The following is a 26240-nucleotide window of genomic DNA, read 5'->3' as shown; positions in this document are numbered from 1 at the left end:
CCTGGGTCTTTGCTGAGCCCTGAGATTCGTAACTTCGAAATCAATGTCTCCTACCAAGCTGCAGATCCCCTATGCTCAGACACGCAAGGACCAGCTACTGCAATGGCTTTTTGTCTGTTAATGTTTAGGAAGGGGACAGGCTGTGCTCCAGCTAATTGGGCTTCCATCTCTTTAAATCAGTCTAAGCTATTTCCAGAACATCATGTAACTTCCTCATTTCCTTTGTCACAGCCATTGCTGCAGTTCATACAATGCAGAAATCCTGTTATCTATATGAGTTGACTACATATGGGAGAGGGTGACAAGGTTGTACATTCAGTATGAGTCAGGTGCTCATGGTATATATATTCCTGTCATCTTCACATACATAGTGCATTTCAGTTTAACCATTTTACATGCATTCCAGCTGCAGAGGTCCAAAATCTCTTCTGCACCAATTATTTTGAAACACTCTTCCAGGACTTTGTGAAGATTAGCCAGAGACCCAAGGGAGCTCCCCTTGTGGGCAACAGACCTCTCTTGTGAAGGTTTTAATAACTTGTTTGCCTGAGGCTTAAACATAAATTGAAGCAGTCAACTTTGTTAAACTTAAAAGGTACATCCCAAGCTAAGTAAGACAGTTTGTTGATCCCAAGCTAAGTAAGACAGTTTGTTCACCAGTTGCCTTATGCGTTCCACCCTATTATAAGTTTAAAAATGTATGTTACTCACCTCAGAGATTATTTTGAACAGTAAAGGAAAATCAAAGTGATTGAGATAGTGACTGAATGAGGCAGTGACAAGAAAAGGGTTTTTGCCTTTCTGACCTGTGACCACAGAAACACCACGCTTTGGATGGTCACAGCTGTGAAGTAGGAAGGCCTTGGCAGAGCAGGAGGTGGCCAGTGCTTCATCCTCTCCACAAGGTTGAAGTGGTTCTAGAAACTTTGGTAGTGATTGTGGAGGTAGTTTCGATGACAATGACAACTTCTGTCATAAAGAAAACTGCTGTATTCATGAGGACTGTGGTGGCAATCAAGGCCATGGTTAGTTATGGTGGCAGTGAGAATGGTTGTAATGGATGTGAAAGCTACACTGTTTTTGGTAATTTCCAATGGCTAGTCTTCAACTTTTAGATCCACGATGGCAGGAAAGTTTGGATGCAGAAGCTCTGGCCCCTATGTTGGTGGCAGTCAATATTTTGCCAAACTATAAAATCAAGATGGATGTGGTGGTCCTAGCAGTGGCAGTAGCTTTGTCAGGGGTAGGAGACATCAGTAACAGCCAGGAAAGAAAGCTTAGCAGTTGAAGAGAGCTTGAGGTGATAGGGAAGTGACATATTACAACAGATTTGTGAACTCTACCAAGCACAGTGGTGGCATGCTTCAAAGACATGTTTCAGGCAATATTTTTCTGTATGGACAAAAAAAAATCTACAAGTAAATACTGTTGCTAATTATAATAGTCTGGTCGTGATGTTGAATAGAGTCTTTCTAAAAAAATAAATGAATAAATAAGATTTTTTAAATGTATGCTACATTTGATGATGTTGTGTCATCTTGCTAAACTGTTGATGTTTAAGAAGTGATGGAAATGCTTATTGCTAATCAGACAGTTAAATTGTATTTGTTTCTAAAAATATTGTATTTGAGGGGCTGACACAGGCATTACAGGCTAATCGTCTATCTGCAAATGCTGGCATCCCCTATGTGCACCAGTTTGTGTCCCAGCTATTTAACTTCTGATCTGGCTCCCCACTTATGGCCAGGGGAGAAAGTGGAGGATGGCTCAAGTCCTTGGGAACCTACACCCACATGAGAGAACTGGAAGATGCTCCTGGTTACAGCTCAGCTCAGCTCTGGCTGTTGCATCCTTTTGGGGAATGAATTAGTGGAAAGAAGTTCTCTTTCTCTATCTCCTTCTGAGGTCTACCTTTCAAATAAAAATAAATCTTTCTTTGAAAAAAAAAACCTGTACTTGAAAAAACAGGATTACAATGAATGAGAGACAGATACACACACATGCTCACACAGATAGATCTTAGATCTGCTGGCTGCTGGTTCAGTTCCCAAAAGGCCTGAAGCTAGGATCCTGAAATTCCATCTTTGTCTCCTACATGGGTGGCAAGAGCCCAAGTACTTCAGCACTTACATGGAATTCTTGCATCATGGTGGCTACTTAACCTGCTTTGCTACAAAGTCAGCCCCAAGACAGGCAAATTTTACTAGCAAGGTATTCAAAACTTTTATTTTTATGACAAATTTTATAAAAACAGAAAGGACAAACTTCTGACATTTGTTCCCTGTCACAATGAAGGACTCAATGTGCTAGCCTACAGCTGAAGTCCTCTCCTCAAACGTGCTGGGATCCCATGTGGGCACTGGTTCTAATCCTGGTGGTCCCACTTTCCCTCCAGCTCCCTGCTTGTGGCCAGGGAACGCTTTGGGACCCTGTACCCACATGAGAGAACCAGAAAAAGCTACTGGCTCCTGGTTTTGGTTTAGATCAACTCCAGCTGTTTTGCCCACTTGGGGAGTGAATCAGCGGACTGAAGATCTTCTCTGTCTCTCCTCTCTGTATATCTGACTTTCCAATTAAAAAAAAAAAAGAATGAAGGACCAGGGAAAACTGACTTCATTGTCAAAGAGATCTTTCTTTGCAATGCTTAAGCGATTTAATTAAAATTAGCAGGTATTTTCACCAGAACACTGTCTTCAAAGACTAATATATTAGGTAGGAACTGGGGTTGCATAACGATGTTATTACGAAGACTTGCTTTCATGCAAGTATGGGACTCTGGAAGTGGCCTCTCTCATCAAACTGAGGAAAAATGATTTTTATGAATATGGGTGACATGGGAGAATTGGAGACTGATACATTAGCTCTTCAGCCAGAGTAGAACATGTATGTACCTTTACTAGTTTAGTGGAAAATATTGATAAGAAAGAGTGTGGAAGCCAAATCAAAGATTAAGGTCTGTCTGCTGGCTGTAAAACGTTTAGAAGTCTAGGACTACAATCTTTTTACATCTTGGAGAAAAGATGTCAAAGGAAATAAAATACATGCTTAACATTATTTAGGGTTAATACTGGGTTTGGTAGTCTGTGACAATAACTCACACTTCATTTGGTTTTTTTCTTTAACTTGTCTCTACCTGATCTCAACAGAAAGTATTGCCTCTCAAATAACTAAAAAGGTCAAAAGCCAGGTGCCCTCCACCCAGGAGCTTCTTGTGTTCATACTCACACTCAGTTCCTCTGATACTACCTCAAGCTTCAGGTATTCCCTTCCATTCAAGGCCAAACCCTCCACCTGTGTCTTGTGTCAATCACCTGTTTCTTACAGACTTATTTCATTTTTATGTGAAACTTTCCATTCTGTGAGAACTTTTTTTTTTCTTCCATTATGGTAGCCACTTTCTCCAGTAATATTTCAAACCAGATTGCTACTTAAATTCCCTTTCTGGGGGCCAAAGATAAATTGAGAGGGAATAAAATGTCTTCATCACATTGATCAATTCTTTTTGAAACATTTTGATAAAATGTATAGACTTGGTACCTATGGAAATTAATTAGAAATGACCTTTTTTATATTTAAAAAAATGCAAGTCAGCTCAAATCCCCTGTTAACTCAGGAGGCAGTTTTATCTTATTTAAGCACCTGTTTTTTATAATAGGACACATATACTCACATGCTGGTATTTTGATAATTCACACTAATTACACTAGACTAATTTCTGTTTGAAGTATTTTAATGCGCATATTTCCTATTTCTCTGGAAAAATCTGGTTATTAAAAATATAACATTTCATTTATTTTTTAATCTGCAGGAAAAGATGAGCTTGTCATTTTCTCTCATTTTATGCAGTTTAACAAGTAAGTAAACTTTACATGTTTTTTGACAAAAATCTCTTTACTCCTTTTCAGTTATCCACTAGAGGATATGGAAATATGACCATTACTAAAAAATAATGATTCTCAACAAAATTAATGTGAATTACTACACTGGAGCCATGGTGTAGCAGGCTAAGCTTCTACCTAAGGCACTGGCATCCCATAAAGGTGACATTTCAAATTCCAGCTGCTCTACTTCTGATCTAGCTCTCTGCTTATGGTCTGGGAAAACAGCAATGGATGTATCAAGTCCTTGGGCCCTGAACCAATGTGGGAGAACTAGAGGAAGCTTCTGGCTCCTGGCTTTGGATCAGCCCAGTTCCAGCCACTCTGGCCAATTGTGGAGGGAACCAGGGGATAAAGGCTCTCTCTCTCTTTCTCTCTCTCTCTCTCTCTTTTTCTGTTTCTCCACGTCTCTATAACTCTGCCTTTCAAATAAAAACAAAATCAATCTTAAAATATATATATATAATATGTCAAAAATCGCAAAGTATGAGACATTATCTCACAGTGTCCTTTGAGGACACGTCCCCAATACTGCCAATGTCACCAACTCCTTCCCACACTAAGAAGCATGAGACATAGGCACATCAAGTGACAAGGCTAGAAATAAAACTATATAATCTGACATTTTAATGTAGTAAAGAAGATTTTTGACTTAGCAGCATACTTAAATATAAACAAAGATTTCTGAGGAGGATATGAGGTGTTTCTGATATAATTAAAGAAGTCATATATGTTGATTACTGTAGATATGCAATTAAACTTCTTTCCCCGTATCATTTTCATTTGTTACTTTATTTCACATATTAACTTTGGGTTACTTGTTGAACATCCCTTCCCTTTTCCCCTCCTACAGCCTGCCCCAGTTCCCAGTTTGCATTTGAAGGACATTAAGTTTAGCTTTTTAGTTTCTGCTAGCTGCATCTCCTTGGAACTTCTGAAAGTGAAACTCAGGCTACACTGCACCCATGAATGCCAATGACTAATTTTTTTTTTTTTTGGTTTAGAGAAGGCTGGCTTCCTTAATTTCTTTCTTCTGAGAATTATATTCCTAACTGCAGCAACCTGTTTGACATTCCTATCTATGCAGTTGAACAGGAGGGCTAAAAATTCATTTGTGCTCTTGATAACGGTTCTGCTTTTTTTGGCACATCATTCCTGGGCTTTCTCTTTCACACCCTGCCTGCTTCCTTCAGTGAGCCTGTATTCCATCATCTTACAGTTTCCTAATATTTGTGAGCAGACCCTTCATTTAATTCTCAGCTTTAGCTCGCTTTCTCATTGTGCAGTGTCTTTGAAGTTGAGGCTGTAAACTTTGTCATCCTCTCTATTCTGTATCTTATGCTTCTGATACTGGTTATTCTTATCTCTGATTACTTCCCTCAGGTCCTATTCACGGCAGTGGCCCCTTTCCACTCCCGGGGCACCTACTGTTAGATCATTCACAGAACACTGGGAGAGCAAGTAATTGCTTCCTGAACACTTTCCATTTCTTTCCCTATTTGCTCTTATCCTTTCCTATTGTACTCAACATGGTCTCCATTTTTTTCAAATTGCTTTTCTCCCTTTTCAGATTAACTTACCATAATCATTAAAATTATGTGAAATAACTACATCATACCATCTTTATAACTCAGACCCAACATGAGCACATTTTACAGTCTTTGTGGATTTAAGAGTTGCTCTACTTTCCTTGTTCTGATGTGGTTCTTTGTTTTGTGTCCTTAAATAATTCAAGCCTAAATTACATAAAACATTAAAAAAAAGGCCAAAGATGGACTAGAAGTTTCCTGTGCATTACTTCCTGAAAATGGAGCAAATGAAGCAAAACTGTATTTTAAATAAAATTGAAGGATTGTGCTTAAACATTTTAAAGTATTCCATAGATTTGATAATACTTAATTCATTTCATAATAAGGAAATCAAATTAGAACATTTACTAGATTTTTTTGTTCCATTATATAAATTGTGAAGAAAAAATTCCTACTATATATCGTTCATTTAAAGAATGAAAAATTTGCTTTGAAGAAGGTTTGCTTTTATTGGACGTCTTTCTGTGGAAGACAGCTGTTCTTACACTTATTGTTGGGCTTATTTTTTCTATTTCCTTATCTTAATACACATTCATTTACACTAAATTCTGACTATCTACTGTCTCCAGTCTGTATTTTTCTGCACTATATTTTAAGTGGTCTTAAGTCTTCATTCCTTAACCTTTCTTCTTTCTGGAGTTCTTCTTTTTAAAAATTGTCTATTTGAAAGTAGGAATACAGAGATGGAGAAGGAGAGACAGAGAGAGCGATCTTCCATTTGCTGGTTCACTACCCAGATGGCTGCCATGACCAGAGCTGGGCTCATCTGAAGGTGAAAGACAGGAGTTTTTTCTGGGTCTCTTATGTAGGTGCAGGGGCCCAAGGACTTGGGCCATTCTCTCCTGCTTCTCTAGGCCATTAGTGGGGAGCTGGATCAGAAGTAGGGCAGCAGGAACATGAACTGGGGTTCATATGAGATGCCAGTGATGCAGGTGGAGACTTTGGCTGGTATCCATATCCCACTTGCTGGGGTCTGGAGTTTTTTGTTTGTTTTTAATGTGAAATCCACAAAACATAATGTCATCAATGATTTCATTTTTTATTGTACAAATTTTATTTTTGGCAAATAATGTCCCCCGATGTGGGGCATGCTCCGAGGGTCCTGCTCAAGTGTTTGTTTTTTTTTTTTTAAAGATTTATTTATTTTTATTGGAAAGGCAGATATACAGAGAGGAGAGACAGAGAGAAAGATCTTCCGTCTGATGATTCACTCCCCAAGTGGCTGCAATGTCTGGAGCTGAGCCAATCCAAAGCCAGGAGCCTCTAATGGGTCTCCCACGTGGGTGCAGGGTCTCAAGGCTTTGGGCTGTCCTCTACTGCTTTCTCAGGCCACAGGCAGGGAGCTGGATAGGAAGTGGGGCTGCCGGAATTAGAACCGGCGCCCATATGGGATCCCAGCGCCTGCAAGGCGAGGACCTTAACCACTACGCCATCATGCCGGGCCCTCAAGTGATTTTGATACTTCAACAATTCTGTATTGCTGCTGATCATGCCTCTCCACGTATGATGAAATCTCTCCAGAGTCCATCAGCTGACCTTAGTCTGCATTTGTCCAGGTATTCACTGCCAACTTTTGGCTGGGGTAGTTGATCAATTTGCTTTGTTCACCACCATCTGTTATGGTACCAGGTGTCCCCTGCAGGCTCCAGTGTACTGCCATATCCTCCATGTGCACCTGGATATGCTGTCCACTGCTCCATGTAAGCCACCAAGGAGTCCCAGCCCTGCCACATGCATTCCATGGTCAGACCATGGAATCTGAAATTTCCTCCATGGTTGAAGTTCTGAGTCCAACAGTTCAATTGGGGGATTCCCAAAGAAACTTCTTCTGAGGTGATCCCAGACCTGATTCCTGTGTGCATGCCAATACAGTTCTGGCACAGTCCGCCACCCAAACCTGCCTACATGCACACTTTTAGTTGCAATTGCTGGGTCAGTTGTCTTCAGACCTGTCTTCTATGTAAACTAATGGGTGTTGCAACCCATCTTGATCCTGCCAACTGCACACTTGGCCCCTATGAAACCAGTGGGGACTGTAGCCTAGTCAGAACGACCCACAATGACCCCTACCAGGCCCATCAGGGATCTTCCTGCAGCCCCCACTACTGGGTTTACCCACTCTCCCCCAGGTCTCATGTGTGCTGGTTGGGTGCTGCAGCCCAGTCTAGTATGTACGGCCTGCCTCACCTCGGCATTTGCCAGTGGGGCTGTAGCCTAGCCCAGCCCAGCCAGCCTCCAGTCCTGGCCTTAGTATGGACGGGCTGGTATTGCAGCCCACTAAGCTCTATTTAGTCCACCTCCTGTCCTAGCAGGAACAGTGGCCTTTCCTGACTTGCATTCACTCATTACGGTTCTTATTGTTGGGTGCTGCAGCCCAGTCTAGCCTGGCCCATACCAAGACACAGTTCACACAAGGCTCAGTAGGGACAGAGACCTAGCACAGCCCATCCGACACTCATCCTGGTTCTCACGAGCTCCAATTGGTGCTCGAGTCTAACCCAGTCTTGCACGCCCTAGATCCAGTCCACACCAGTGCCAGGGAAGACTGCATCCATATTCAGATCAGAGCACATCCCCGACTCTGGCCCCCACGCTCACTAGTGGGACCCACAACCCAGCCAGGGCATCCTCTGAGCTCCCCAACCAGGCCTGATTCTGGCCACTGGTCTTGCATATTCCAGCAGTTGCTCTGACCCAGGTTGGCATAGCCCTTCCCCTGTCTTGATCTTTGCCTTCGGATGCTGCAGCCTGGCTTGGCCCAGCCAGCCTTCAGTCCCAACTCTCCTGGTGGATGCTGCAGCCTGGCCCTGCTCAGTCTGCTCTCATTCATGACTCATACAAACCAGTAGGTGTGATAGTCTAGCCCAGCCTGATCTGCACTCCATCCTGTTTTCTGCACTCACCAGTGGGCCATGATTTGCTCGGCCCCACCCGGTCTGCCCCTTCCAAAACCAACTCATGTACTTGCTGACAGATAGAGCTACCCTGTCCAGCCTGCCCAAGACTCAGGACTGGACCATGTACTCAGACTTACCTAGATTCTGCCCTCAATGAATTAATTTTTTTTATTTTTTTTTTATTCATTGATTACATTGTATTATGTGATACAGTTTCGTTGGAACTGGGAATCACCCCACCCCTCCCCCGCCCTCCCCCCATGTGGAATGTTCCACCTTGTTGCATATCCACTGATCAAGTACAGTTGAGAGTCCCTCAATGAATTAATTTTTTTAAAAAAAGATTTATCTGATTATTTTGATGTCAGAGTTACACAGAAGTACAAGGGAGGGAGAAGGGGAAGGGGAAGGAGCAGAAGGAGAGAAAAAGAGAGGATGAAAGATAATCTTTTCCATCTGCTGATTCACTCCCCAGATGATTACAGACTACAATGGCCAGGACTGGGCCAGACTGAGCAAGAGCCAGGGCTCCTTCTGTAACTCCCACATGGGTATCAGGGGCCCAAACACGTGAGCCATTTTCCACTGCTCTTTTTAGGCCAATAGGAGGGAACTGGATCAGTGGAAAGACAGCTGGAAAAGGAACCAGTGTGCATGGGGATGCCAGGGTCACAGGCAGAAGCTTTACCTGCTTTACCACAATGTCAGCCCCATTACCAACCACTTCAAAGTGAACATTTAATGCATTATGATGTTGTGAAATCTCTGTTTTTATTCATTTCAGATTATTTCCATTTTTGTGTGCCTAGCAAAGAGCTGTTTTTATGTCTAGCCCCTGGAAATATCCAGTCTGCACCAGACCCTGGGGATTTCCTAACTCTGGATATTTCATATACGTGGATGATAACACCTGCTATCTTTATGTCTGCTTTCTTTTATTTAACAAAATGTCTTCATCTGTGTTGAAATGCTTATCAGTTTTTCATTCCTTTCAATGCCTGAATCCTGTACCTTTGGCTCTATATAGGAGGATTTGTCTATTCATCCACTGAAGAGCATTAGACCGTCCACCTTTTGGTCTCATGAGTAGCGCAAATGCTAACCCACAGGTATATGTGTTTGAACATTTGTGTTAAATTCTCTTGGGTATATCTGTAGGAATGGAATAACTATGTAATATGGCAATTCTACATTTGAATTTTTTGATGTACCATTTGGCTATTCCCTTCCTTAGTCACATAAACTAATTTTACATAATATTTCCCTGGAAAATCAATACTCTTTGATTTTTTAGAATTGAGCACAATTCTAAAAAATGAAGATGGTTAATTAGTTGATTGCTTTTATTGTTACTTTGAATGATATGAGCATCAGGAAAAGGATTCTTACATTAATTCACTGAGTAAGGTTATATAATAACCTGGAAGCTTCCCTGGCATGGTTGGTATTGGCAGAGGAGACTTGAGTGATGACTATGGTCAATGAGAAGCAAGGCCTAAAGTCTTCCTGATAGGCCACGGCCCTCAGATTAGGTGCTCTCTGCAAAATGGGGATTCCTCATTGAAGGTTGTTAGCAAAATCGTTAGTTCAAAATGGTTGTTTTATTTACCTTTTGTTTATGTGTTTTTAAAAGTAACTAACTTTGATTCTACTTCAAAAACAGCAGAAAATAAATGAAAGGAAGAAAACAGGAGATATTAAAAAAAAAGGCAAAGGCCTGAGGTGAGCTGAGGTTAAAAATTCAATGTAATATGAAGGAAAATATCACTCTAAAAAAACCCTGATTCATGGTTATGTTAACCCCACGAAACTTCATATTAAGTACCATTTCCAATAAACTACTCCTATGTTTATTCCATTCTCTTGATTTATTCTTACAATTAATGTTTATGTCCTTTTTACCATTGTCTAAGCCTACAATGTCATGATACATTTAATAAAAGAATGATGGACTTGTGACCGTTGAAGGGCTATACTATCATAACATAGGGGAAAACAGTGGGGGAGGGAGAGGGCAAGGGGAAGTGGGAATCCCTGAGTCTAAGGAACTATATAATGAAAATAAAAATTATCTATCTATCTATATATATATATAGATAAATAGATAAATAGATGTCCTTTCAGTGGAACTTACCTTATTATTAAATGCCTAAATAAAAAGCTTATTTTTAAAGAAAAAAAATGGGGGGTTGGTTTGTGGTATAATCCAATAGCTGCTGCCTGCAACACCGGAATCTCATGTGGGTATTTGTTTTATTGCAGTATTTGTTTTATACTTCCACTCCAGCTAATGGCCTGGGGAAAGCATAGCCCACTGCACCCACACAGGGGACTTGGATGAAACACCTGGTTCCTGGTGTCAGCCAGGCCCAGTCTAGCCATTGCAGCCATCTGGGGAGTGAACTAGCAAATGAAAGCTCTCTTCTCTCCCCTTTCTGTAACTCTATATCAAGTAAATAAATAAATAATTAATTAAAAAAAAAAACCGTAGCCATCAACTGGGGTATTTAGAAGTAAACCATAGAGGAATCTTCATATTGGAGATTTGGGGAAAATTTTCGAGTGTCAGAGAAACATTGAGGAAATTAATGCTGTTCTAGGTAAAGTTTCTGATTCTCATCTAACCCCTTAGAGGTCTTTTTTTTTTTGTAATACTTTAAGGAAAATTAAATAACCCTTGAGAACTGAAATGCAAGGATAAAATTACATATTATCTTGGCCACGCTATGTCACATTTTCTTTTATTAAAAATGAATGCATCAGTTTAGATTTATTTGACAATGGTTTATGCCTTCAGAGTCCAAGCTCTAAAGATTCATTCTGTACAGTAATACTTCAGCAAGATACATTTCCTTCTTCTGCAGGATCTCATTTATAAGCTAGGCTCACCTTCTGCTTCCTGCAGTAATAAACGTTTTTGCCTGCAAGATTTTAGATGAGATATTGTGTTCACCCTCTTATCCCCTTTCCCACCTATCACCCTGTAGGAATGGTGTTTCTTTTTGTAACTTTTCAAGGGTGTGTGTGTGGGGAAACTTACTTGACTCATTTTTCCAAAGCAGATCTTTTAATGGGTTTGGAATTGCTTTCTGAATACTGTCTCCCATGTCACTGTTGAGATGTTTTGTTATATGAGAGATAGAAAATAGAAAAAATCATTTAGATGGCTGTTTTCTTGATTTAAAAAAATGCAGCTTCAGTTCAATAGAAGATGTTTTCTCAGTTTTCAATGTCTTTGAGGCTTTTGATGTTTAAACTTATATAACAACTGAGAAAAAAAGTAATTAAACATACACAGCAAGCCTTGTTAAACATCTTCCACCAATCACCTTAAAACCTTCTTTCACAGGGATGATTTTTGACATAGAAGATGAAACATACCCTCAGAGCATACTCATTTGTGTGGGGGCATGATAGGGGAGTTAGAAAGTCCTTCTTTTGTCCTTTGCAAACTCTCCTCCCTGGCACATCCACAGACTCATTTGCTAGCTATTGTTGGTTCAGAAGGCACAGCAAACTCTCCCAGGATACTGCTGGTGCATTCTGTAGAGTTTGTTTTCCAACACTTTCTGTCTAGTCCATGCCTGACTTGTATACAGCTTTGCTCCCAGACATGACAGGATGCTGGCAATGTAGAGCAGTTGCCAAACACTGTGCCTGAGAGACTAGGATGATGAAGAGCCTGGTTCTCTATTTTTTCATCTATAAAATGGAGACAATATATCTGCACTGGATTTGGTTTTAATATTAAAAGTGTTTCTGAGTGATTCATAAGATAGTCATTACTACTTTATTGAAAATATAGCTTAGCAATAATCACTTTGACCCACAGTCTTCCAGAATGCATTGAAGTGAATAGGCTTTTGAGAGGCACAGTTCCCCAATTTGTCAGCTAACACTATAATCAAAACCACAAAAGATCCCACCAAAGCCCACTTTGCAGTGTGACGCATGGAGGCAGGAAAAACATGTTTTTATTTCTCCCATTTCCTACTTCTCCTTGAGATGACTAATATTTTTAAAAAAGATTTATTTATTTTTATTGCAAAGTCAGATATACAGAGAGGAGAGAGAGAGAAAAAGATCTTCTGTCCGATGATTCACTCCCCAAGTGACCACAACGGCCAGCACTGTGCTGATCTGAAGCTGGGAGCCAGGAGCTCTTCTAGGTCTCCCATGAGGGTGCAGAGTCCCAAGGCTTTGGACTGTCCTCGGCTGCTTTCCCAGGCCACAAGCAGGGAGCTGGATGGGAAGTGGGGCTGCGGGATTAGAACCAGTGCCCATATGGGATCCCGGGGCTTTCAAGGCAAAGACTTTGGCCACTAGGCTTTCGTGCTGGGCCCAAGATGACTAATATTTTGACATTACTGATTCTTGGGTGTGAAAAGACTGGCAATAGAGGAATTAAATCAGACCATTTAATCAGGGGAAACATTCTCAGTTCTACCTCTCATAGTTATGTTGGGTTAAACTGTAGAATATCATTACATTGCAACCAAAAAAAAATTACATATGAAGATAACCGTGCCGAACACCATATACAGAGAGAACACACTAATGTTTTCATTTATTTCACTGTATAAAGGGATAACTTTAGAAAGGCTTTTTTAAAATGTAGAAAAAATACAGGTACAAATCAATATGAAAAGCTACAGTGTTCCTACCATGTGCTGGGCGTTTTATTGGGTGTTGTGAACGTTACAAACTCTTTGCTGGCTTCTCATGGGAGAGAAGTAAGAAGTTTTTACAAATATCAAAACTATAAAGCATGTAGCAAGTGTGACAAAGGTTAAAAAAAAGTATTTATGGGAACAAAAAATAATGGAAGCAAGGTCTTCCTGCTGGGACCTTTATGAGGGCTTAGCAGCACAGTGGCATTTAAACTGGATAGGATTTCAACTGAAGGGACAGGTGAGGCTAAGAGGATCTAGGAGAAAACAGGGTGAACAAAGGCTCAGAAACAGCAAGTCATCTACTGGGGCTGATTGTATGGGAACAGTGTGAGGCAAGGCAGTCCTGCTGCCTGCCTGGTAACATTGGAGAGGGATTATAGGAGAGGGAGGAAGAGTAACAGAGAAGGAAAATTCTCAAAAGGCATAATGACCTAGGAGGAGGGGCTGTTCTAGATAAACTGAAAGAAGAAAGTGTTTACTAATAGGGTTGTTGCAGGGCAGTGATTAAAAATAGTACCAATGGGGTCCAGGGCGATAACCTCCTGGCTAAATTCCTCACCTTGCATTCCTTGGGATCCCATATGGGCACCGGTTTGTGTCCTGGCTGATCTACTTTCCATCCAGCTCAGCTGGAAGGCATATAATGTTCCAAGGATCTTTGTCTAAATTTAGTCCGAGCCCAGCTATCTATCCTGAGTTATCCAGGATTCCAAAAGGAATTGAGTCACATGCTACCAGTGGGAGATAATTCACAAAGATGTGTGCAGGGTTAAGGGGGAAATTACAGGAATGATGAGGAATGCCAGGTGTGACCAGTGCTATGCTAGATTGGCCAAAGGTAGAAGTTGTTCTCAGAACCTGAAGAGTGGATGCAAGTGCTGTCACACCATGGTCAGAATGGGACGGAACTACGATGATTTAACTGCTTTCATCTGGATCCCCTTCAGCCCTCCCATCTCCTGTCATACCTAAAGCGAGATCCGGGTACTGAGCATTCACATGGTAGAAGTCCCACAGGTCAGCCTCCCAGAGCACCCAGGGAGAAGGGTACTGATGTGCATGCAGGGTTGAAGAACGGTTATGTTTTTAAGTATTTATTTTATTTTTATTTGTATGGAAGATTTACAGAGATAAGGAAGGACAGACACACAGAAAGATCTTCCATCTGCAACTTCACTCCCTAAAAGGCTACAACAGCTGGAACCTGGGCCAATCTGAAGTAAGGAGCATCTTTTGGGTCTCCCATGCGGGTGCAGGGGCCGAGGACTTAAGCCATCCTTCACTGCTTTCCCAGGCTTTAGCAGGGATCTGGATCAGAAGTGGAGCATCTGGGACTTGAACCCTTGCTCATATGGGATGCCACTGCTGCACACAGAAGATAACCCTACTGTGCACTGATGCTGCTCTAGAAAGTTACTCTCTTAGTTTTTTAGTGTAGTACTTATCACAATGTCAAGTAAAAAGTAGATTCCATACTTAGTTGTTTCGATCTATCTATTACAATGTCAGTCTCCTGTGGGTAGTTACTTTTTGAGTCTTTTTATCTGCTGTGTTTATGGTACCTGCTCAATGCCTTATAGGTGGTTGACTCAAGAAGTAGTTACTGAATGAAAAAAATCAATTAATTAAAACCAATGTGAATGTTACATTTAATATGTACTCTAAATATTTTGGAAAAAGGTCAAGAGTTCAAATGAGATGTGCTTTACATTTTGCTTTAAATTTTTTCTCAAATTATCTTACCTGGAGTTAAGCCCTTGGGACAGATCTTTGTGTTCTTAGTAATAAAAGGCTGAAAGTCCTGAATATCAATTATCATTCCACATGTAATTATGGTGGCATACATTGCAGTAAAAACATACACTTTCATGTCTCCAAATCTGTGACAGACTGCAAGGAATTGCATTATTTGTCTTGTGTTCACCAAATAGAGGGCAATATATCTGTATTGGTGAAAACATTTGCTTCAATCAGCAATGATTCATTATCAGTGAAACATGGAGGAAGGGTCTAGGAGAATGATGTGAAGTGAACTGTGAACTGTGATGACTGGTGAGAAGGTGACACTATATCTTTCTATCTGTCTATCTATCTATCTATCTATCTATCATCTACCTATAATAATTACTTATCTGCTAGACATTGTGCTGGATTCCTGGGATATAATCATGAACTTATTCCTAACTCTAAAAGAATTGACAAATTCATAATGAAAGAGGCAGACAAGAAAGGAAAATTGTGGGATAGATTTGTAGTGGAAGAGTGCTGTAGGGGCAAGAGTAGGGGAGAAGAATCGACTCTGTAATGCTTGCAGGGGCTATCAGTTCAGACTAAGGGTGGAGTGAAGCACCAGGAATTGTAGAGTGACAACAGGCTGAACCCTGTGGGAAGAGTAGGAGGTAAGGTGATTTTGAGAGTATTGTAAGCATAATGGGATGCCACTCAAGGGTGTGCTAGAAGATCTAATTTGCATTTAAACAGATCACTCTTCCTGACTGTTTTGTGCAAAATGAATCCAAGAGGAGTGGAAGCATCAACCCATTCCAGAAAATATTGCAGTGCCCTGGAAGACAAGAGGGAAGATCCTATATATATTTTGAGAAAGAAATGATAGAATTTGCTGCTTGATTGCAGTGAGGAGGAGGAAACACGAGGAAGCAAAATTTCCCCTTAGATTTTTAGAGTGAGCATCATTGCAAATGATGGTTCTATAATTTTGAGTTGTGGAAGACTAGAATGCCGATGATTACGTGAGACATTAGATGGCCTGATAGGCAGTTAGGTCAGGTCCTCATTGGAAAGGAAAAAAAAATCCTGAAAAAGACAGTCTCTTTAAGAGTGGACAAAATACTTAATCTTTGCAGAAGCTGCTTTAGCAGGACAAAGTTGTTACAGATCCAATCCCTCTGAGGAGTTTCAAGACAAAATGACTAAGCCCATCCTTATGGGAAGTTTCTTGTGTTATCATTAGCAGGACAGACAGGATTATAATTCTAGCCTTCTGATGGATTTTGTTCCAGTGTTCTGATGGATTGCTAGCTGTTATTCTACCTCTCTCCCAAATCGTGCATAAAATACCCCACAATGGCTAGTTTTTCATTTATTCCTCTCTTGGAGCACTCTCCCCCCATATAATTGTTTCTTTAAGAAAGTCAATTTAAATAAATCTTGCTTTGCTCGCTGTGCCTGTCAGTGTGGAAATTCTTCCATGTGAGTCAATAATCTTTATAATTCCTGCAACAATTTTAGGGATGGGAAATGCTTTTGGCCCTCAATTTTTAAAAGATATACACTAGCCATGGAGATGGTATTAGAGAGAGCTAAATACATGGAGTCTGTTGCTCAGGGGTGAAAGGTGAACACCCAAGAGCAGGTTTAAGAGTTAGTGTAAGGGCCAACACTGTGGTGTAGCACATAAAGCCTCTGCCTGTGGCACTGGCATCTCACGTGGGTACTGGTTCAAGTCCCAGTTGCTCTACTTTCCACCAGCTCTCTGCTAGTTGCTCTGGGAGAGCAGAGGAAGATGCTTGGGCCGCTGCACCCACATGGGAGACCCGCAAATATCCCCTGATTCCTGGCTCCTGGCTTTGGATCTGCCCAGCTTTAGCCATTGTAACCATGTGGGGAGTGGATGAGTAGATGGAGGATCTGTCTCCCCTTCTTTCTCTGTAACTCTGCTTTTCAAGTAAATAAATTATTTCATTAAAAAAAAAAAAAAAACCAGAGAGTAAGCAGTATTTCTGTAAGGAGTTATTCGGATATCTCGCCCTGGACCCGGTGCCATTTCTTCTTCCTCACAGGTCATGAAGTTCGCGCCGGCCCAGCCGTCCACCAATCAGATGTAACCTGGCATTCCACCTGAGAATCCCACCCCATCTACCAGCCCCTTCCCCAACTCCGCCCACTCGCCAATCATCCCTAGGCATTCACCTGCAGGCACCAATCCCCTGGGGGTCTGGCCTCAATCCCTCCCAATCCCCACCACCTACACCTGGCAGACAAAAAGCGCCCCCCCCAAGTGCGGCTCGCTCTCTGGTCTCTCTGGTCTCTCTGGTCTCTTCTCTCTCCTCTCTTCTCTCCTCTTCTTTCCTGACTTTCACCACTCCTACCCTGTTCCTGCCCCGTTGGAATAAACCTCCTAAGATACCTCATTGCATCTGGTGTGTTTCAGCTCACGGTAAAGAACCAGGTTGTGGGAATTAGCTGCGCATAATAATATCGTAATATCCTATGAACTAGAACTCTCAATCTTTTTAAATAACTAACAATTTCAGTGGTGGTGAAAGCCATGAAAGCGAATGGGATTGCTTGTGGGGAAAGCTAAATCATAGATGATGTAAGGATAAAGAAGTGTGCCCCCATTCCACACTCGGCTCCCTCTCTACCCTCTCTTCAGGATTCCAGCTGGAGTCAAGAGAAAGAGAAGCCAGTAAAGGCAAATGAAAACAAGAACTCTGAAGAGTGGGCTGGGTACAGTAATTTAGTGGCTAAAGTCCTTGCCTTCCATGTGCTGGGATCTCATATGGGTACTGGTTATAATCCTGGCAGCCCTGCTTCCCATCCAGCTCCCTGCCTGTGACCTGAGAAAGCAGTCGAGGATGGTCCAAAACCTTGGGACCCTGCATCCATGTGGGAGACCCAGAAGAAGCTCTTGGTTCCTGGCTTCAGATTGGCTCAGTTCCAAATGTTGTGGCCACGTGGGGTGTGAATCAGTGGATGGGGGATCTTCGTCTCTGTCTCTCCTCCTCTATGTATGCTTGAATTTCCAATAAAACTGAAGTAAATCTTTAAAAAAAAAAAAAAAAGAATTCTGAGGGGTGAAAGAGAACCCTGGGAGACAAAAGCCTCTCCAGAAAATAATAATAATAGGTTAGAATGAGAACACAAAAAGTGTCTATTTTATTTCATGACCTGGAGTTCAGTAGTGATCTTCAGAAGCACATGTCCGTGGAATGGTGGAGGCAGAAGCCAGACAAAGTTATTTGAACAAAGAATAGGGGTAAAGAAGTAGAGCCAGGGACGGCCACTGTGCCGGTGTCTGGTAATAAGAAGCAAAAGGGAAATAAGGAGATAGCTGGTAGGGTATGTGGTTGGTGAAGGGGGGCAGTTGTTTCAGATTGGACTGCCAAAGGGTGCTGTGCTGATCAGATGGTCAGAGACTCATGACGCTGGAAAGAAGAAACAATCAAGAGAATGAAGTCATGAGAAGGTGAGAGGAAGTGGCACCTCTGTACAAGAGGAAGGGAACAAGAAATAACAGGAAGATGGAGAAACTCAGAAGCAGAGTTTCATGCTTGATAGTTGGAAGAAAAAATTCTTAATTATTTTTATCTTTTCTTTACAAGATCTATCTTATTCTGTTATTCTATTTTTCTAAAAACATTAATTGTTGTTTACTGTCCTGCAATGATGGACTTGGTACACAGAACTAATAGTCGCACATGTGGACTAGTTCCTAAGGGTGAATAGCTGAAGTTTATTAGTGGCATCCTATGTGACTAAGGGTCACATAGGATAAGGGAAGAGGGTTTGAGGAGTTTACACAGTTCCCACAAGCCTGTTTATGGAACCCATCAACTGTTTCTACACCCTTGCCTGGAAGTATCTCTGTTTTTTATATCCAATCAATTGTCCTCATACAGGTATCCAATCAATTGTCCTCTTACAAATGATATCCAAATCAATTGTCCTCCTACAATTTGTTTGTTTGAAGGGAAAAGAGAGAAATCCTCCATCTGCTGGTTCACTTTCCAGGAGCCTACATTAGCTCTGACTGGACCAGACAGAAGCCAGGAGCCCAGAGCTCAATCTGCATCTCCCACATGGGTAATGGCAACCCAAATACTTGAGCCTCACTTGGTGCTTTTGAAAGTGCACATTAGCAGGAAGCTGGAGTCAGGAACAGAGCTTGGGCTGAAACTCTGGCACTTGGGTACCAGATATGGATGTCCTACCAGCCTTTTAACCACTGCACCAAATGCTGTTCCTTCTAATTCTATTACATCCATAAGCAGGGTGAAAAATGTCACTGGTTGTCAGGAAGGAGGTGTGAATTGAGTTCCAGATTTCTGGCTTAAGGCTGGCCCAGGCTTGGTCACTGTGGACATCCAAAGATTAAAACAATAGACGACAGATCTCTGTCACAATATCTCCCCTGTGTCTCAGAAAAAAAAAAAGTCACAGAAAATGATGACAGCTGTAGGAGTGAACAGGAAGATAATGAGAAAATGTGCCACTACTTGCAGTGTGCTGGAAACCTCAACTTACACAATGTTGATACTTGCAACTAGCCACAGCTGAAAATATCCAACATAGCTCAGAATGTGTCCCCATTCCCCAAAGTTCTTATAGTAATTTTTATAAAGCTACCATGGAAGACCATGGTATATCCACATAGAAGATCATGGATGTCCACACCATCATGCATGTGACACAACACCTTTTTTATTTTTAAGATTTATTTATTTTCTTGGAAGGAGAGACCAAAAAAAAAAAAAAAAAATCTTCCATCCACTGGATGAGCCTATCTGAAAGAAGGAGCCAGGAGTTTCCTCTGTGTCTGCACGTGGGTGCAGGGTCCCAAGGCTTTGGGCTATCCTCTACTGCTTTCCCAGACCACAAACGGGGAGCTGGATGGGAAGTGGAATAGCATGGAATATGAACAAGCACCCATATTGGATCCCTGTGCATTCAAGGTGGGGATTTAGACACTGAGATATCTCTCTGTTCACTGATAAGACTTCTGATAGTTCTTAAAAAGAGCAAGGAAATAGGGTATGCTGAAGCCCCGCCCCAAGCTCCTCCCCCTTTTGAAAACCATATTGGGCTCCTCTAAGGATATTACCCTCCAAAGCTTGGCAGGGAGTAAAAGGAAGGCATGACCTTATTGGGGTGGCTTTTTTTTCCTCTCTCCAGTTTTTTTGTTTGTTTGTTTGTTTTAGTTAGGCTTTTTCCTTAGTGAAGGTCTTTTTCATCTTTGGATGCTTTCCCTTGGAGAGGGGTTTTTCTTCTAGGCTTTTTTGCATCTTTACATTTCTGTCCAAGTATTACTTAGTTCTTGAGTTTCCATTTTTGTTTGGCTGTGAATGAATATTGCTACACTATATATCTTTGTGCCTATAGCTTTGAATTCTTTTATGGGGTGGGGGAAAGGACTTGCCATAAGCCTACCTGGGAGACATGCAACCAACAACACTGTCACCTATGTGGGAGACTTGGGTGGAGATCTGGGCTTCTGGATTCAACCTGGCCAGGTTCTGACTACGGCAGGCATTTTGGGAATGAACCAGCAGATGAAAGATCTCTCAGTCATTCTGTCTCTTTTTCTGTTACACTGACTGTCAAATAAATAATCTTCCGGGGAATGAAAAAAAGTATGAAAGAAAGAGAAGAACAAATAACAGCCTTAACTCAGATCTTGACATGTATTAAAATCAAAAGGAAATGACATAGAATATGATAGCCAACTTATTTTGTCAGATGTCACATGATTGAGGAAAGCCTAGATTCAACAACAAGCAAAGTTACTCTATGTTTAGTCTGAAGTAGATCACATAATTATTAAGACTTATCTAAGTCAGTTTCTATGTCTTTCAAATATATTCTAACATTCTCAAAGAATTTCTTAGAATTGTTTCTCCACATAAAACTTCTAATGTCAAGAAACTGATATACTGAGGAAGAAAGAATGGGAGGGAGGGTTTTCTACTTGTTTTCTCCCTTTCTTGTCTGAAATACAAATTTCAAAGATTCTGCTACTGTTAAGAGTCTTAAACTCTAAGGTCATGATTCTTGCTTGCTCTTTCTCTTGAGAGTGCCAGGATACAAGGTGGCAACAGGTTCGTGAAACTGCTGACCAGGAGGGAGAGCAGAGATAGTGCAGGCCAAGAGGTCAGTGCAGCCTGAGCTGGTGGGCCAATATATAGGCAGGAGGAGAAGACTGGGAAATAATGATGACCTCACACCAGGGATCAGACACCAGGGGGTCTTGAGCTTCTGACCACAGGAAGCAGCTGGGAAAACTTAGTGGACAGGAGTCAGACCAGCTGCAGGTGGAGAAAAAAGAAGTGCACTCAAAATGTCAACAAAGCTTTATCCTTGGTGGAACTTTGCTCTCTGTCCCTGCTGATGGGTCTTTCTCAGGCTGCGGTGGTAATGGTCTAAATAAGCAACACAAGTCACAAGACTGGAGGCAGGAGCTTTTCCCTTAGAGTTGCCCAAGAAAGAAATGCGTATCAGTTTTTCCACAGATCATTCACTCTGAGGTTTTCAATCTGAGATAAAAATTCTCCTAGGTTTGTTCTTACTGAATGGATTAGGATTCCAAGCACATAGAATTTTTCTTAATTAACTAGGCAATTGTGTTCTGACCCATTGTAAGCAAGACCTGCAAAGTCCATCTTCTGACAATAGGAATGTTATGTCCTTCAGAAACCAAAGCCATTTTCTTATCTCTCCCACACTGCACACGGAAGACTGGGACAAAGACAGAAAACACAAATGAGGTAGCCCCATAACTATTTCCTTGTTCTAATTCTTCACTGCTGTACTGTTTAGTCCCAACTCTTTAGCACCTGCAAATTTTCCCTCTAGGTCAGTATTTCTGGGTATTTATAGCTGGTAGCCAAATCTGAGAATAATAATAGTTATCTTTAAAATATTTCCCCCCATAGAGAAGAGGTATACTCAATGAATAGTTGACTGGGTTAATTTATAAATACTTTTTATTATTAGCAAGAATAAGCACTTACTACATGTCAGGCTCTGTGTTTCATAGTCTTCATTTCAAACTATCTTCATGACAGTTTGAGACTGGTATTTTTATCCTCACATTACAGAAAAGGGCTACAGAAAGGTGATGTAGCTTCTTCCAGTAAGTGCCAGTCACACAGGCTGGGAGGTTTGCAGCTGCGATTTGAACTCTGAGACAGCTCATATTCTCAGTCACTTGAGTTCCAAGTGCTCTATGGAAACATCCTAATCTCAGACTTTGTGGGAAGGACATCAGGTATCTAGAATCTAGGCTTGAAAAAAAAGTTCTGTCTTTTCCATATCACTTTAGAGGCAATCAGCTGCTTACAGGTAAAGCTGAATATCTCCTTCGCAACCTCTGGCTGCAGAAACATCTCAAGGTGGAGATGAACATAAACTTCATACATTGTATGGCCACAGAAGTTGCTGCCAACAATCTGGATGAAGAATGGAAGGGTTATGTAATCATAATCAGTAGTTACGATGACAAAGAAGGCTTTCCCATGAAACAGGGTGCCTGGACCTGGTCACCTGCTACTCACTGAGGGGGATTCCTATTACATACCAAGAAGAATTGGAGAAAGAAAGTACAAACATATTAGAGGCCATATTGTCAATACCAATTTGAATGTTCTCAATTTGGTTATTGTATATTTAAAAAGTTTAAAACTATCAAAAAAAAAAAAAAAGAAAAAGAAAAAGCTGTTTATTAATGGATGTAAGAACTCCCAAAACAAAGAAAATCTGTATATTTCTTTTAAAACAGGATAACATATTATAAGCAAGATAGGGGTGTTACCAGAAAGGAGAGGAATTTGCTATTAGGTAGCAATATACTGCAGTTTCAGTTTTCAGGTTTTTCCCCATACTCCTTTATTTACTCCCTAGTACATGCTGAGTATTGTTATATATTTGATTATAAAGGAGTGAATTAATCAGTCCTCATCTCAGTTGTTTCAGAAGAGACATTAAACATTTAATATTAAGTATAATCCCACTATGTTAATAGGAAAATGCAGGTTCTCAACCACAACCTGTAACTTCTTCATAGACATTTCAATTTTGGTTTACATTCAACCGTGTTCTATACACCTTAAAGTGGCTTAGATTGCTATTCAGCTGTCTCATGCCTATTTTAATTTTAGTCTTTAGCAGTTTATAGCATTGAAGCATGATTTCGCTGAACCTGGCTGTTTTTCGGGTACTCTAACTCTATAATTCTAACAGGATATATGTCAACAGTTTAGGTGAGCATGTTTAGGAGGGGTGTGCAGAGAAATCTTCCATACCCCAGTGAGGAGTAACTAATCTTTGTGTCCCACCCAGTGAGGTATAAGTGCATCCCCGCTGACTGTTTCCTGTCTGTTTCTAAGCTTTCCTTGTTGTTCTTTGTCTATCTATTCTAGTTTTGTTTGTGTGTTTTGAGGGGTTTCTGGAGCGCTCCTAATGGTTATTACGAGAGGGGGTGGGGACCCAAAGTTGGAAGCAGGCAAGGACCAGGGAAAGCTCCTCTCCCTAGTCCCGAAGGAAGTTTACTGTTCTTCTGTTTCTGCGGACCGCTCAGGGATCCTGGTTGTTGTTCTGATGACCTTGGAACCTGCAAGGCAGGATTTGGGCTTCTTCCATCCCATGTGGTAGATCCAAATGGGGGTGGTTGACCTCAGAGTTCTTGGTCTCCGAAGGCACTCCATTTCCCCATGGTCTCCTTGGCAGTTGGGATGTAGTCCTCGGTGCTCCTTGGTGAGGATCTAGGAGGCTTCAGGATTGGAATAAAAGCCTCCTCCTGTCCGCCTGCTCCACTCTGGGGTCCCCCCCTGCTCTATGCATATGACCTCCTGTTAAGAGGTTGTTAGGATTACTCCTGATTCCCCCATATGCCTTTGTAGTTTTGCTATTGTCTAATGCTAATTCGAGTCCGTTGTCTATGAGTTTCCAGTTATGATCCTGATAGGTTATATTTCCCATCTTCCTCACACCTTCTAGGATGATGTAAGATTTCTCTGCTCTCCCTCCCCATTTCCAAGTATCCTGGGGCCTTACAAGTACATTAGGTTTTACAATTCTTTGATGTAGATCATAAGCAATCTGCCTCATATCATTGGTTACTTCACAATATCTTATTGCATGAGATACAGGCTGTTTGGGGTTGAAATAATATTACTGTTTTCCCAGTGCATAAAAAAAATGTATCACATAATGCAATGTAATTAGTTTTAAAAAAAGGAAATGCAATAAAAATATATATTTTAAAAAAAAAGTATAATCCCACTAGAACCAAGCATAAGCCTAGTGGTTAAGACACCAGCCTGTCTCCCACATCTCAGTATCTAGATTCAGATCCTAGCCTTGGTTCATGACTCTAGATTCTTGCTGTGCAGACTTCTGGTTGGGAAACATGAACTGTCTCATCAGCTGCTAGACTTAGCCTTGGCCTAACCCTAGTCATTGCAGGCATTTGGAGAGTAAACCAGTGGATGGGAACTCTCTGTGTATCTCTCTTCCTTTTAAACTAATGTTAAAACATTAAAAACATAAGAACAAACATACAATTCCCCAAAAGACAAAGTTAGAAAATGTAAAAGAGGGCCCAGTGCGATGGCTCAGTGGTTAAATCCTCATCTTGCAAGTGCCAAGATCTAAAATGGGCACTGGTTCATGCTCCGCTTCCCATTTAGCTCTCTGCTTACAGCCTAGGAAAGCAGTAGAGGATGGCCCAGTGCCTTGAGACCCTGTATCTGTGTGGGAGACCCGGAAGAAGCTCCTGGCTCCTGGCTTTAGATTGGCCCAGATCCATCTGCTGCAGCCCTTTGAGGAGTGAATCAGAGCACAGAAGATCTTTCTTTCCATCTCTGATTCTGTCCATAAATATGATCTACCTTTCCAATAAAAATAAATAAATCATAAAAGGGAAAAAGGAAAAATTTCAGGAGAACATATTCTAAGCACATATGGAGGAAATTAATGAAGCATATGTGATTTTAAAAAGAGAGAGACAGATACTCTAAGAAACAATTAAGGGGATGGTGCCACTGGATAGAAAAAGGAAGGCGACAGGTACCCATTCCGAGGGTTAGGTACTATGACCTAAAGGATGACTGGAGTCAGCAAAGTGTTTGGATAAGAGAGTTTCAGGTAAAGAAGTCAGAATTGCCAGTATCAAGGACCCAAAGCTAAGTTGATATGACTGAGAGTAAGAGCAGAGAGAATCAGGATAAGGTGAGGTTCAAAAACTAATCACTAAAACTGATGAAGCAAGCTGATGCTTTGCAGTCTGTCCTCTAGAGAGACCCACAATGCAATGGACCAAGTGTAGCCCCCAGCCAACTGTCCATACAGAACTAATTTCCACCAACAACCACATAGGGGAGCATGGAAATAGATCCTTCCTCATTTGAGCCCTGAGATAACGCTTTGAGACTGAACAGAGAACATCATTAAACCATGCCCAGAATCCTACTATCATAAGCTATTATTTTAAACCATCAACTTTTGGAAGGGATTTATTACAGGACAAGAAGTAACTAACACAAATGATAATATCAGTATTAGTAATAATTATTATAACATCTCATGCTTATGTAGTATTGCAAACCTTTCCAAAGAAAAGTCAAGTTTCAAAATAGTAAAATTAGCGCAAAAAATAAACTTTCTTCTCCCAGACCATAGCAGCTGCATTTGAAAGTACCACCTGCATTCTCAACAAGAAAAAATTTATATTTATTCACCTGGTTTCTATTACCTAAATTCCCATCTCTAAAAACATTTGAAACATGGTACCTAGCAAGGGAGTTATTTTATTCTTTGTGCTAAGCTATTAGTAAAGAGGCAGGTTTAAACCATCTGGCCTGGATGTTCTTTAGGACTTTGAATTTATAGCAGCCAGTTGGATTTCCTACCCTGTGCTGGGATTTCCTAATCCCTGTATCAATTCCCACTCCAAGAGAGGGACATGGATTTTAAGCTGTCAATCAGTATTTTTGCCAGTTGTAATATAAGGGATAAAATTTAATAAAAAAATTAACATAAGTCCAGAGCTCAGACTGGGCAAGACCACAAAGAATTTTTCTAAAAACCTTTCCCAGAAGGAGCTAATTACTGTGGGAGAAACTAATCTTTCATGTTTGGCTTGAATAACTACAAAAACAACAAAATGCAAATATTTAAAAAGTGATAGGAAAAATTAAAGAAGGAAAACTTTGATTGTAATCTTGGGGGAAGGGGCTAACTTTTCCCTTAAAACTGAGAATCTGTAAATGTGTATACTCACCCATATGCATTCATAAGAGAAAGACTAAGAAATAGACTAAAGTTCATTCATTTTGCACATAGTTATTGAGCATCCAATGTGTACTAGCAGAATACTGAATGCACAGGATACATGGCAGAGTAAGACAAACACAGTTTCTACCTGGTACAACCTAAATTTCACTGGGAGAGACAAATGCTAAAGCA

General features: G+C 41.0%; 1 long non-coding RNA gene across 1 annotated transcript in view; it reads right to left on the bottom strand.

Annotated features, from left to right (window-relative positions):
• LOC131481563 (uncharacterized) overlaps positions 1-26240 on the bottom strand; it is a 129576-nt gene that overhangs the window by 42946 nt on the left and 60390 nt on the right. The gene's annotated exons all lie outside the window — the stretch shown is intronic.

Source organism: Ochotona princeps, chromosome 12 (genome assembly GCF_030435755.1).
Source record: "Ochotona princeps isolate mOchPri1 chromosome 12, mOchPri1.hap1, whole genome shotgun sequence".
Lineage (NCBI taxonomy): Eukaryota > Metazoa > Chordata > Mammalia > Lagomorpha > Ochotonidae > Ochotona > Ochotona princeps.
Note: the sequence above shows the minus strand (reverse complement) of the source record. Positions and strands in the feature narration are given on the sequence as shown.